The 12,612-nt window shown below is 39.6% G+C and overlaps 1 pseudogene; it reads right to left on the reverse strand.

The window, feature by feature from the left end:
• Positions 1-5,009: 5,009 nt before the first annotated feature.
• LOC142851927 (dnaJ homolog subfamily A member 1 pseudogene) lies at positions 5,010-6,449 on the reverse strand (annotated as a pseudogene).
• Positions 6,450-12,612: the final 6,163 nt, after the last annotated feature.

A 12,612-nucleotide genomic window follows, 5' to 3' on the forward strand; every position in this document is an offset into this window, starting at 1 on the left:
ATATGTGTGTGTGTGTGTGTGTGTGTGTGTGTGTAAGTCAGAGACTAATATTGTATGTCTTTTTCAGTGGCTCCCCACTTTTTCTCCTGAGAAGATACTCTTTTTTAACCTGGAGTTTTCCAATTTAGTTAGACTTGTTACCAATGAACTTCAGGGATCTGCCCAATTCTACCTCCCCAGTGCTAGGGTTACAAATGCTCACTGTTGCCCCCAGTACTTGTGTGGTGAGCCCATTATTAACTGAACTATTCATCCTACTCTGCTAATGTGGCCTGTTGAAGTGAGTAAGACAGATCAAATAGCTAATGCTTCTGTAAAATGGGATTACAATATTTCCCAGTAATGATGTTAGTTTAGTGTATGACTTAATAACAGTCAGAAGAGGCAATGTTGGTTAGTCATTGAGAGCCTACATTAGTCAGAGTGTCTAGGAATATTTGTGTATAAAAAATTTCCTATTAGTCAGCCATAATATGTCATAGTAACTTCTCTTGGGACTCGAATTACATTTAAAGTCTTACTAGTGCTTATGACACAACCTGCCCCAGAAGTGAACATCCAGGGAATTTTAGTATATTCTTCTAAGAAAAATGCTTCCCATTAAGCTTTGAGGTAGCATTACATAATCCATTTAACTTATGTTCCATGGGTCTTAGGAGAGAGAACTTACAAGTGATAAGTGAGTCCTCTAGCTATCGGGCCTTTAATAGGATGGTTTATATTAGTAACTAACCTAGAAATGCCTATGGTCAGATAATCATTGCTAAGGGCCAACTTTAGAGAAAATGGTAAAGTTGACTAGAAAGACAAGATTACCATAGTTGGGATTCTTATCTAATGAACTAAAGAAAGTTAGTGTCTGTCCTTGAATCCCAAATAAAGATTGTCCTTTTTTGTTTGTTTACCACACATTCTAAACCATTTTTCTCCATCTCCAAATCTCTTCCTCTTTATGGTCAAATTTTATCAACTTAATACAGACTAGAGTTCCTGGGAGAGGAGAACCTCAAGTAGGAATTCCTTTATTGGATTGGACTTTAGGCATTTCTGGGGACCTTCTTGATTATGGAGGGGTCAGCCCACTGCAGGTGGTGCCACCCCTTGGTGGGTGGTCCTGGGTGAGATAAGAAAGTTGACTAAGAAAGCCATGGTCACAAAAAAGTAAGCCATGTTACTCCGTGTTCACTGCCTCAGTTCCTGCCTCCAGGTTCATCCCTTGCATTCTGCCTATGCATCCTTTGACAATTGACTTCAACTTGTAAGACAAATAAATTATTTTCTTCCTAAGTTTCTATTTGTTCAGCAGAGAAGCAAAGTAAAGCATGCTGAGAATCCCAAATCAATCTCATCCTTTAGAACTCTTCCCTTTAACATTTAGCATTTTGGTAATAGCATTGATGAGTAGCCTAATGTTCAGTGCTCATAGTGACTGACATAGGACTCCTACAGAAATCTGGATGGGTAGCAAGCATAGCAATCAAAGTATACTATCACTTGTTCTGAGGAATCTATTTCTATCCACTCTAAACAGAGTATAATGATTGTCCTCAAAGATGATTCTAGACATGACTAGCCATATATGGGAGTTAATTAGTAGGACATGGGTAAGTTATGAATGGTTATACCACCAAAGATCCACTCCTCACATTAATTCCTAATTGCTTATATATCTGTGAAGAGGGGTGGGGCCTCTTGAGTTTCCTAAGCCTGGTTAGCCTCATATTGATTTACAGGAGAGAACATCAATTGATCCAATCTTAGGGAGACCTCTCAAGGCTGATTGCAGCTGCTCTGAATCAAGGAGACAATCACTTCTAACTCAGAGGAAGAAGCAACACAAGAGACTACATTTGGGGAAAAGCAACTGGTTTGAAGTCCTGAGCACACTGAGGCCCAATAGACATACTCAGAATGAAGAGTAAACTTGGCCATAAAATCTGTCTCCTTCCAAGTCAAACAATAAATTAGATTTCAAAAGAAGGTTATAAGTATTGCTTATTTAGCTTGTATAATAAATAGAGAAGTTAGCATAAGAGATTTATAATCTATTAGATTAGAGGTGTTTATAAACTTATAAATTATAGTATATACATTAAACTCATAAGTATAAAACCAGGAAGAAAGCCCTGTTTTTCAGTAAAGTAAGATAAAGGGATTACAATATTAACTTTAAAGCATACAGTATACTATAGTGGTTGGTAAGACATAGTATTGCCATGATTATTCTGTTTATATTAATCTAGAGAAACTATGTTTAATGGAAATGATCAGTGAGTTTCATCTTTAGTAATATAATTGGTATGAAAAATTCAAAATTCTGTGTAGGAGAAGGAGGGCAGCTTGTTTGTCTCAGCTGCATGGCTAGCTTAGCCTCAAAATAACCACACAGAAACTGTGTTAATTAAATCACTGCTTGGTCCATTAGATCTACCTTCTTATTGGCTAACTCCTACATCTTAATTTAATTTATTTTCATTAATCTGTGTATTGTCATGTGTCAGTGGCTTACCGGGTAATAGTCCCAGCATCTGTCTCTGGCAGATGCATGGCATCTCTCTGGCTCCTTCCTTCTCCCAGCATTTAGTTCTGTCTTCCCCACCTACTTAAGTTCTGCCCTATCAGACCAAGGCAGTTTCTTTATTCATTAACCAATGAAAGCAACACATAGACAGAAGGACCTCCCACACCAATTTTGCAAGTACTTCAAGGTTATTGTATATGATTTCTCAGGGAATGTATTCCTGCTTTGATATGAAAGCGATTTACATATGTTGTGATATTTCAGAATCCCTATTTATTTGTGCATTATGTCATATTTGTTTTTTAAATAGTTATTCTTTTTACATTTGGAAATGTATTTTTATTCCTTCTACTGTTTCCTTAAAAAAATTTTAAACTTTAGAAAGAAAAAAGACTAAAAATTTTTTTCAAAAAAAGCAAAATTGAATTTTACGTATGATTTTGACAGCAAACAACATAAAAGTAATCAGATACATTTAAAAGTTTATTTCTTTTTTCATTAGAGATTTTGGAGGGAAACCTCAACATAGTTCCATGTTGGATTTCTACTTTTTAAATAGTTCTTAATAGTTTTAATAGATCATCTTTTTAGTCAAAGTTCTTTTCCATATCTAGAACCAAGAGAAAACAATTCAAATAATGTGGTAATTTATATGTGATTTTTACAAGAGGGTGAATGAAAGTGGACATCTAGTTAGAATTCTACTGTGTTCAATAATGTGTGTTGGCTTTGTGAAGGAATGTGTTGAAATATGACCTCATGTTGATAAAAATTTTGTGCTGTGTATCATTCTGGGCAGGAGGTTGGGTAAGATGTGTGAGAGGTCCTGGGTCCCTCTCATTCTAACTCACTGTAGGGCTATTTGGCTGGGCTTAGAATAGGAGCCAATTGTTGTATGTGGAACTGAAAGAGTTCAATTACCTCTTACAGTGTTATGTCTGGCTTGCATAGATGGCTTCCCTGCAGATTCTATGGAGATGGAATTGTGGACTGTGAGACATAGACGTCATTGTCACCCAGCTATTTCCATATTGCTTGCTACTCACATCTTCCAGACTGATGGTTCACTGAGTTTCAATGTCATAAAATGACTGAAGATCACAGAATTAATTATATTATTAAATCCTATCAAGTGAAAATTATATTTGCTATGAAGGATGGTTGTAAACTGATAATTTTCATCTTGTCTTTGTGTTTTTAAAAATAGTTTCCTTTCACAAAAAAACTACAGAGAGATGCTCTTATGCATTTTTATGTTTATTGCTTCCATCAGTAGGTTGCATATGCTCAATTTTATTTTAGGTTGCACAGCATATAGCTAGCTGTTAACTAAAGCCTCATATTGGATAAAGATGAGCAAAAAGGGTATTTTCCTTGTTTGCCTGCACATGTAATTCCTGTTGGTTTGCAAATTTCTTACAGAATTTTCTGAGCAGGAATGTTATAGCTGACTTCAATTCTGCTTTCAGCACATCGCATTGTCAGCTAGAATGTAGTTGGCTAATTTTAATTTCATGCTTCTGATCGAAAATTGCATGGTAGAAATGGACCCATCCTAACAAGTAAATAAATTTGAGCAAGATATTAAAGAGGCATCTTCACCTTGTCAAAAGCAAAGTATCTTCTCTAGATGCATGGGCATCTGTGGCAGCCAAAACAGAGCCTCCTTGCCCCTCTGTACTCACTGTGTGTTACTAACTAAACCAGAAAAGAGTCTAGAGAATGAAAGCGTGGCCCTGCACACCAGCCTGGTCCAATCCACAAGGAGCTGGGACAATAAGGCAGCCACTGAAACACTCTCTGGGAGAGCTAGGGTTGCCTTCTGAATGCTCTTCCCATAGACTGCTGCTACAAAAGTTACTGTGCTGAGACACATGTGCAAAACCTGATGAATAATTCCAAGACCAATGTTTAGAAACTCTGAAAAGTGGCTTTGTGTTGTAAACTTGCTTACACTAATCCACTTTTCTACCTTTTCACTCTGTACTTTTCTTTCTCCTCTCACCCCTGACCACTTATTTTTATTGTTGCATTCCAGGGTCATTTTGCTTTTTAAACATCGGAGTTTCCTTTCATTTTAACTTAAAAGAGACGTACCAGGAGTCACAATGAGAGACTGTTCTAAGCACTTTGTCCATTTTGTGTTTGGGATTATCCTGATGGTTTTAAGACATTGATTTTGGAAATTTGTGGGGAACTGACATAAAAAAAATTACTTTCCTCCAGGTTTTTCCCATTGACAAGATCCGTAGTTTATCTAGGATAAATGAACTGAGAATATTTGTTTATGGATTCAGCTAACTTAATACAGCAAGTTACTCACTGTAGTTGTACATTTTTCTGTCCTAAAGAGGAATATGTTGCATCATCAAATCTTAAAAAAGTCTTGTTCTAAATATGTAAGTTTTAGGCTACACTGAGAAGTGGACACAAGTTTTGAAGCCAAGATAGGATGTGAGTTCAGGAACCAGAAACGAAAAATAATATATTTTTTTCAGAGCTTTTATATTTGTGTTTATTCTTCATTTAACTTTTAAAACACTACTATAGTTGAATATTAAAACAAGAACAACAGCCAAGTAGTGAGCATATTATGATTATAGTCCTTCCCACATTCACTACTGCATATAGAGTGACAAACAGTAACTGGCCCATTAAGAGGTCTGACACTGAACACCACCTCTAGGGTGATGTTCATCGTCCTCATATGCTTCTCCATTATAATGACGCCATCTTTCCTGATTTGGATCAAAGTCCACCAGTTCTACCTGATTCATTTCATCAGTCTCTTCTACTTCCTTCCTTTCAGGAAGGAGTTTTTCCAGCAAAGAAAGTTTATCAGGAGAAAGAAAGCCATTCTCAGGAAAGTTTACCTTAAACTTAATGATTAGACGTCCTTTTTCATATGGCCGACGATATATTGGCATACCTTTGTTCAGCACACATTTTATATCTCCATGTTTGACAATCTGACCTGGATGAGAGGTGGTGACTATGGTTCGGTTGTCAAGAGTGGATATTGGCTTTTGGAAGCCGCACAATGCTTCAACCAGCTGTATGTCCATACACATGAAGAGGTCTTCTTCTTGTCGTGTAAAAACAGCATGGTCCTTCTGGTCTAACACAGTGATAATGTCTCCTGGCTCCAGTCCTGGCTCTTGGTCTCCTTCACCATGGAATGTTATCTTCTGACCATCTTTCATGCCTTTATCAATATGAACTTCTAAAATCTTCTTCTCTCGAACTATCTTTCTTCCATTGCAGCTTTTACATGTGTCTTTAGGACTGATGCGTTCTCCATGACCCTGGCATTCCATACACACTGACTGAATTTGCTGGACCATTCCTGGTCAGATCTGATGAATCCTTATTTGCATGCCAGTCCCACGACAGTTGGGACAGCACTCTACTGCTCCTTTCTTACCACCTCGGCCTTCACATTTGTCACAGATCACATTCTTCTGCAGAGCCAGTTTTCTTGTTGTACCATATACAAGTCTTGTAAGGTCACTGAGAGCTGATGCACAACATTTTTACCTCTCCTTTCTCTCTGCATCCTTCCTCCTCCTCCAAAGAACATATCAAAGATATCCATGGGTGAGCCCAAACCACCACCTGCTCCACCCTCTTTAATCGCCTGCTCTCCTCCTTTATCATATAACTCCCTTTTTGTGGAATCAGCAAGAACTTCATAAGCTTGAGAAATCTGTTTAAACTTTTCGCCTTCATTTAGATTCTTATCAGGGTGGTACTTCAAGGCCAATTTTCTATAAGCCTTTTTCAATTCTTCCTGGGTGGCATTGGGTTTGACCCCCAAAACATGATAGTAAGTGGTTTCTTTCACCATTTTTTACAGCCGGTGAGCGGGCCGGTGCCGGAGAGCGGAAAGAGGAGCGTAGCACAGCGCGGTTCGGGCAGATGCCGGTCCTCCACCGAAAAATAATATTTTGTAGGTTAAAAAAATAAATTATTCTGAAGGAAATCAGGATAACGTGTTAACACATTTACAGTATATTTGGAAGTCCCAAGAACAGGTTAGCAAGCATATTTCCTCCCCCACTGTTTTATTTACAAAACTCCCTCACACAGCTTCTTGAATAGCATCTCAATGTGCCATCCAAGTTATAATGAGAAAGAGCCCTGTGCTCTTGCTACAGATAAAACAGACTAAAGAGAACTTTTGCCTTGGTGGGGCACAGCTTGAAAATGTTTCAAGTCCTCACCAGTATTGTCTGGGAGAACAGTCCTTGTGACTGTTTTTGCTGTCGCCACTGGCTTGTCCTTTACCTAACAGTGGGAGGTTGTGGTAGAAACAACTTTGTTGCACTGTGGGGGGCAGCTAAGGCCCCTAGACGAGATCCTGCATCCAGGCACACATTCCTGGACTGAATATCAGTGCAATAGAATAGAAGCAAAGGAAGATATAGGTGTGATTCTGCCTAGCAGCTAGGCCTAGCTCAGATAGCCTTCCTTTCTCAATGAAGTCGTCAAGGCCTTAGTGTTGTGAAGAAGAACTCACTAAGTGTTCTGATAGTACAAAATGTTCTTCCTTCTTTTCTTTGCTTGGTTGATGTTTCTGACCATTTCAGTGTTGACTCATTGGTCACCTTAAAAACAGACTTTCTTGCTTCTCTATCTACCTTAAACCCTCCACTCAAAAGCTTCCATATTCATTATCACTCCTAATTGCCACCATGACATCCTCTTTCATATTTTTAGAGACTTGAACAATTTTGACTTCTTTGGTCTTCCTTATTAGAATATATTCTCCAAGAAAGAACAGAGCATGTCTTTGAATATGTGTATGTATACGTTTGTGATGTATACGTACATATGGCACTGCATTTAACTATGCTGAGGAGGAAATGATCCTCTTTCACTGGTTATACCTTGAACCCTGGGTCTCCCAGGGGTCCCCCAAATGAGGGGTATATCATTCAGTCCACTCCTGTAACTGGAGACTACCCTTGTAACTGGTGATTTCAGTCCTGTGTGGTTGGATCATCACTTTTAATGGACCAAGGTCAGGTCAGAAGGATATCTGTTAATCAGAACAGTGTAGAGTGCTGTTGGAAGCCATAACGCCCTATTCTCTATATATATTCCACATCAGAAGACTTTGAGGCACAGGGATCTAAGAAGCATTTTTCCTAGAATTGTTGGTTGAGGCAAAACCCACCTCTTGCTGCTTGCCAATTTCCTTGTAGCAAAAGCTAGGGCGCATTGCCTTCACCGTACTAGCTCAGTTCCGGTATCATTTGGGCCTGCTGCAGCTCTTCTGTAGTAGAGGATACTACCCTGGTCCCTGGAATTTGGTTTATGAAGAAAACACCCTGAAAAGGAAAATGAACTAGGGCTGATGTTCATGAATCAGCATCCTTCTGCTTTGATTCAGAGTTGCCACGGACTAATTCTTGTTCACCACTGCTATATAAACTCTTGTTATCCTTCATACCTAGAAAATCTTCAGGCTGGCTGGATGTGTTGGACAGATTCTACCTCTCAAACCCAGCTTTGCTGAGGACCCTGTTGGGAGCAAATCCTGTTCAACATCAGGAAAAACCTTAATGAATAATCCATTAGGTTTAGGCTGAGTATTGATTTCTGAAAGGCTACACCACTTTCTTTAGATCCAAAGAATGTGAATAAGTGATTAAATTGTTTGCAATGCAATCTTGCTTGTACATGTTTATAAATGAATCATTATGATACAAATTACCTTGAAAACATCATGGCACCAAGTCAGGGTGTTAGTGTCTTTGTGGAGGCTGTCACCAATTACGTGCACAGATTACAGACTGAACATTGATCATTCCTGCTCACCAATGCTGCCAGATCACTGTCAGGCAGGAGAGCTACTTTCAAATGCAGGTGAGTTTAAGAAAAGGACATCCTCTTAGGGATTCATCTCTGAGGGATGAACTATTTGCATTCACTTATTTATTTATTCATGGCTTCCCCAAAGTGCCCAGAGAGTGATTGAAATTTTCCTTCTCAAGAATGCATGAATTTAGCTTTATTAGTCATGATTTGTTCCTCAATTTTTAGTTGGAATAATTCAGACAGTCTTGATAACTTGTTCTCAGGAAACAGGCTTTGTAGTTAGTTAATCTGCCAAAGGCAATTAATTGCCTTTGAGGCTTTTGGAGATGAAGGCGGCCAGGGAAGGTCAGGATACCAATTCTCACCACAGCATCCCTTTGCCGATATCTCTACCTTCAGTGATGGAGTTGTATTTATAGTGCTTTATACATTAAGGTATTTGCTAAAATTAACTTGGATGAGGAAGTCATTATCCAAGGGAACAACACCGAGGGAAAAAATAATAACAGAAGCAAAGAGCTGTCTCTTATGAGGGTCAGAATGGAAGTCGATGCTCAGTTCCAGGTGAGGACGGTAGGAATTTGTTTGGTTGTGGAGGACACAAGAAATACCATTGCAGGCACTGTCAGAGTGTTGAGATAGATATAGTGGCCTCCTTGGTGACCCTGAGAGAAGGAATGAGGTCAGATGTTTTTGTCTGAACAGATGCAGAACCTTGTATTTCCAAAGAAAGAAACAGTCAACATACTGCCGGAAACTCAGGCAGAACACAGGTTGGGTTAAGAGGGCAGATTTTCAACAGCCTTGTGTAGATTAGAGGAGTCAGGCCATAGCTATGACATGCGTATCTTAAAAGACTCAGCAAGAAGTGACCCTTAAAAGTGAAGCAAAACCCACAGAATCAAAGAAATCACTTCAGTTATAAAATGCTGAGAGCTGTAGGTTCATTGCTTACTTTTATTACAAATGTGAGAAGCAGGTACCCAAGTTTCTTTATCCTTTTTGGTGACCTGTGCGCCACGGTTCCTGGATTTTTATTTAGGAGCTCTGCTGTACTCTGTGTATTAACTGAGAATGGAAAGAAGGGGGTATTGTTAAAGAAAAATATTCTTATTTTATTTCCTTTGCTCTGAAAGTTTTAAAGCAAAAGAAATCTAAGGACTCCTCTTTTCAAAATGGCCACAAGGCTGGATGGATAATTATGGTGCTTGTCTGACCAGTGGCTAGTTTCATGCACATGAGTAAGAGCCTCTTCTCCATTGAAGAAGTCTGGAGCATCTAAGCTTCTATGAGCTTCTGAGGCACATGATACATATGTCTGTACTGAGGTACATGAAAGATATGTCTGTACTCTGTGGGCTTTGGAGACACCCCTAAAGGAAGGGCAGTGACTTGAATTTCTCTAACACACTTCAGTTTAAACCAGAATTATTTCCCATTTTCTGAATATCTGAGGCCTGGAAGCTTCAAGTCCCGTCCTCATGTGACTCCAAGGATTGTGTAAATACTTGTCTTAACTCCATGAGGTAAATATTTGTCTATATTCATGAGGTGATGACTCAACACTTTCCAAATCAGAAGGTATTTTGTTATGAAAGTGTATCATCATTGACTGAAACCTGAAAGTCAGATGAAGCAGCAGCACAAAGGTATTCTACATCTATTTCATTATTATAAAGAAAGGATAGTTCTGATTCATAATGTAGCTTCTGAGCAGAATGAATTTGAGCTTTGAATTTAGTGTCAGTCACACACTCTACACTGAGTTGGGTTGGCCTTATGTCTCAGTGCTCAAAAGCAAATCCCCAAATGGCCTCATGACCATTTTCTTCTTTTTTCTTCCCTTCCCTTCCCTTCCCTTCCCTTCCCTTCCCTTCCCTTCCCTTCCCTTCCCTTCCCTTCCCTTCCCTTCCCTTCCCTTCCCTTCCCTTCCCTTCCCTTCCCTTCCCTTCCCTTCTCCTTCCTTCCTTCCTTCCTTCCTTCCTTCCTTCCTTCCTTCCTTCCTTCCTTCCTTCCTTCCTCTATCCCTCCCCTTGCAGTTAAATGGATCTCTAAGGAGAGAGGCTCAGCAAGTAGGATTTCAAGATATGGCTACTTCCTGTCTCCCTGGGTTCTCCAGTTCGGCATGGAGACATGGGTACTCTTCATGCTGTATAGATTAGAGGAATTAAGCCTTTTCCTGTGTTCTAGAGCAGGAAACAGTTTTGAAGGGGAGGTATTTCCTTTTTCCCAGAAGTCCTCATGGTCACTGAGTATAGTAAGTGTGGGTATCTTGGTGGAAGAGTAAAAGAGAAGGAAATACTACTAAAAGGGCAGAGTGTTAAAGAGTCCACAGATTTCTAGCCATAAATAAAGGACATTGAGCTTATAATTCGCGATCCTAGAGAAGATAAATAAGAAGGTGAATCCAAAGACAAACAAATAGGCATACTCCTGAATATTAACCTTCATCAGGCGATGAAAGGAGACAGAGACAGAGACCCACATTGGAGCACCGGACAGAAATCTCAAGGTCCAAATCAGGAGCTTTAGGAGAGGGAGCACGAGCAAGGAACTCAGGACCGCGAGGGGGTACACCCACACACTGAGACAATGGGGATGTTCTATCGGGAATTCACCAAGGCCAGCTGGCCTGGTTCTGAAAAAGCATGGGATAAAACCGGACTTGCTGAACATGGCGGACAATGAGGACTACTGAGAACTCAAGAACAATGGCAATGGGTTTTTGATCCTACTGCATGTACTGGCTTTGGGGGAGCCTAGGCAGTTTGGATGCTCACCTTACTAAACCTGGATGGAGGTGGGTGGTCCTTGGACTTCCCACAGGTCAGGGAACCCTGATTGCTCTTCTGGCTGATGAGGGAGGGGAACTTGATCGGGAAAGGGGGAGGGAAATGGGAGGTGGTGGCAGGGAGGAGGCAGAAATTCTTAATAAATAAATAAATTTAATAAAAAAAAGAGTCCACAGATAAAGATAAACAGATGGGAGCTTCTGAAGTTATTCAGAAGAGAGTTTTGGAGGCCCTCCTGAGAATACAGAATAGAGATAAAAACAGATTTTAAAGACAGCTTTCCACCAGCCATGCCCATTAAATGTTGTATTTTCTATTCTCTGTTTGGTGGTCATCCTTGGGTATGAAAGTGAGAGAGCTCCAGATGGATACTGAAGAATGAAGGTGTCTAGTAACTGCCTTCTAGTCACACAGCTTGTAGGTGACAACCTCTGCCTCCACTGTCACCAGCACAATTATTTCTCCAAGACGCTCATATTCATCTATCTTCTCCCCTGATCTCTTCAGTTCCACATTCCCCAGTAAGCTTTGTATCCCAGTTTGAACCATCAAACTTTATAAACAATTGTGATTCACCAGGCCATGGTGTGATTAATTTTTGTTTCGTTTTCTTTCTTTCTTTTTCTTTGGCATTTAAATCAACTCTTCTCCCCCTAGGAGTTACAGCCATGATAGAAAATAAATGAAACCTGTGCTTATTACAGCTCACTCTACATAAATCATTTTGCCCTTGGTGGCTGGATAAGCAGCTATTTGTGAAGTTGTAAATTGGATGTGCTCAGCATATACATACATATACAGGAGCAGATGCCTCTGAGTAGGGAATGGAAATAATGTTTCATGAAAGGTTGTTCTAACAAAGTTTAAAGTCACCCTCCCCAGTTGCTTTAAAATAATGTGGAGCTAAATATGCACATTAGGGCTTGTCTAGGCATGAGGATGAAAGGATAGCTGTGACGGAGTGAATGTGAACGTGCCAGATATCAGAAGCAAGTTCAGGAGACTCTGAACATATTCCTCAGGACCAAGAGAAAAGTCGTATCATGCAGGGCTGAACCTGAGTGGGGCAACAGAGAAAAAAGTCTCTGGAGGGAATCTTTTCTGTTAGGTACTCCTGGGAAGTTTCCGTTAGGACATGCCCAAGTCCTCCAGGAATCTGAGAATAAACCCATGAGCCAAACCTGGAAATTTACAAATTAAGGAGACAGAGTTTATGGCTGACTATGACATCCAGTCAAAGGATTCCAAAGTGTTTCTTCCCCAGAATTTTTCTGTAACAACTTGATCTTGATTTCAGACATTTCTTCTCTACAGAAGAAGGTTGAGTGAGATCTCTTCACTGGCACAAATAAAATCTCTATTAAGAGTTTTTAAGCTACATTAGAAGTTAGTGGTTTTATATAAATAAATTATATTTGTATTTTGGCATTTTAAGTCTTTTTCTGTTATAATATGTGACCAGTTGTGCTCAAATGT

This window comes from Microtus pennsylvanicus, chromosome 6, assembly GCF_037038515.1.
Source record: "Microtus pennsylvanicus isolate mMicPen1 chromosome 6, mMicPen1.hap1, whole genome shotgun sequence".
Taxonomy (NCBI): Eukaryota; Metazoa; Chordata; class Mammalia; order Rodentia; family Cricetidae; genus Microtus; species Microtus pennsylvanicus.